Genomic DNA, 2,647 nt, shown 5'->3' with positions numbered 1-2,647 from the left:
ATAATATATATACCATATTTGTGGGTGCTGAGGATCAGTCAATAATACTACAATTTAGTGACGTTTACCAACTTTATTGTTTGCATAGTCAAGCCCTACAATAAAAAATAAAACAATTTTTTAGAGTAAATAATTTCTTGAACTAATTATTAAAAAACTACGTGTATATAGTGAAATTTAAGATTAATAACAATTTCGTACAGGATGTATATATATACACACACACACAAGAATCTTCTGAAATTAGAAATAATATTATCGCGTTTTTTAAACAATAAAATATTACGAAGACATTGGGGGGCCGACAAACGTTTCAGAGGATTCTTATCAAACGAAATAATTCTCAGGAACAGAACTTTCGACTCACTATCTCGTGATAAGCTTAGATATTTAAAAGCAAACTCGAATCGGCACACGTGCAATGAATTAGTGCAGAAAACATTTAGTTTCATTGCGATATGCAAACGAACAGATCTATTGTTTTTTAACCAAAACACTCTGCTCGCATTAGTGTGAGGCGATGTAAACAAGACTGTGTAGGTTGCATTCTCGCTGATAAAACGTTTAACGATATTTCAAGTTGCGAAATTTAAGCATTTTTGTTTGGCAAAGGTGTGGTAGAAATATAAAGATAACAGTTTACTAAAATTTACATTATGCCCTTAATTATTTATTCAATGCTAAGTTGATATGGTAACAAAATTGAAAATAATAAGGATGACTTTATTGAAGTGGTCATTCAGTTAACTGAAAGGTTCAGATATAGGTTAAGTGAAATCATAAACTGGCTGTTTAATAGTTATTATTACATGAAAATCTTAATTAGAGTGGTGAAACGAAAAAAATACAATGCGCCTGCGATCGGCATGTTAATAATAATCTTTATAATTAATGTTAGTAATCTCTAGAACAGACCTTTCATGCTTTTCATCGTTCTCGATTACCTTCTACGCCTTTACATATTAAATTTTTTTTTCTCAAATTATACTCTATACAATGTAGTTTTTTAAAAATTAGTTGAGAAATATTTTATTCTAAAAACTGTTTCATTGTAGGGCAGAACTATGCAAACAATAAACGAAACGTCGCCTCTATATTGTTGTCTTATCTACTGATCCTCAGGAACCACAAATACATAAGTGGTTTATTATTACTAGTGTTTTGTAATTAATTTACATGTATATATTTTATTTTTAAGTCATTATTATTGAGATGATAATGAAAATATCTTAATGTATATGAAAGTATTTTAATGCTGGCCATGTAAACAATAAAGTTTCGAAATGTCGCCTTAATGTAGTATGTATGCCTGATCCTTACGATCCACGAACATAAACACCACCGACAGCCAGAAAAAGTGATCAATATGTATAATAAGGAAATCCACTTCCTTAGAGGAAATACTATTAGAAAAATGAAAATTGAAAAGCTTGCTACGGATTTATAATAAAGGAAAATAAAGAACTGTCCCAGTAATAGGAGCTCTGTATAACTTCAATAGATGAATCCTGGATTCAAGGTCCGAAGCAATGGAAGTATTGCTTGTAAGAAATGAGACGAGTTCTGATTTTTATGACTTGTGGAGTTTATGATTTACTGTGGTCAGCAAGTATGCGGTCTGTTTTACTACCGAGGATGAGTGGCGCACAGAGTTGGAACAATAAATTAGGTACTAAAAGAAAGCACCTTATTCATTATTTTATAATTATTTTTGTCATATCATTATTTCGTATAGTTAGTGAATAGGATTTGTGGTTTTATTACTTTCACCTAGTTATATATGGACTACATAATAAGAGAAAATATTGTAATCGTACTAAATTTTGAATTCGGGCTTTTGACGAAAATTCACGTTTTTAAGTGCGGTTAAAGCCCAAAAGTTTGGTTTCCTTATAAGTTAATTTATTTGGTTAACTTTTGAAGTCGTCTTTCAATTTTGTTAACTATAAGGTACTTTGTATTTAAATTTGTTTCTTCAAATAAGGGATATAAGGTGTAATGTGTTGGGTGTGTACAAATACATCGCTGCGGTGTAGCATGTGTACAACGATACCAAAGGTAGTGTGGGCCATGGAATGGATAGCCGCTGATAAGGCAGTGGGAAGTGAGTATTTAGGAGGCATTGCAGTGGTCAGTATTTAGTGAACATCCAAGACGTCCGGATACGTCATCTCACGATTCAAGTGCGGATGCACCAACCCACCCACATCACGGGGATTTACCGGCGTCCTAGAGGGTCGGTGAGAGAACTACGGCAAATGATCGACACCTGTGGAGCCAAAACCAACCATTGGATAGTGGGAGATTTTAACGCTAGACGACCCTATGGCATAACTCCAATGCGAACCTAGCGGGGAGACAATTGGTCAAAACCGCCTTCACGGTTATCCATCCAGGCACTCATAATTTCCGCCATCTTGGGACCGGATCGACATCAACAATAGACCTTCTTCTGACCATACAGCCACATCGGGTCACGGGTTGCACTGTGACGGATTTCATCACATCTGATCACCGGCCGGTTATATACGAGATCGAAGGGAGAAGCCCTGAACCGAAGACGGAGAGATTTAATTACCGTGAAGCCGACTGGGTTAAGTTCAAGAGAGAGATATGCCATAGGCTGCAAGAAATCTCGACTTTACAT

Source organism: Halyomorpha halys, unplaced genomic scaffold (genome assembly GCF_000696795.3).
Source record: "Halyomorpha halys isolate HHAL.00 unplaced genomic scaffold, Hhal_1.1 Scaffold2027.1, whole genome shotgun sequence".
NCBI classification, from domain to species: domain Eukaryota; kingdom Metazoa; phylum Arthropoda; class Insecta; order Hemiptera; family Pentatomidae; genus Halyomorpha; species Halyomorpha halys.
The sequence above is the reverse complement of the archived record's forward strand: the minus strand, read 5'-3'. Positions refer to the sequence as shown.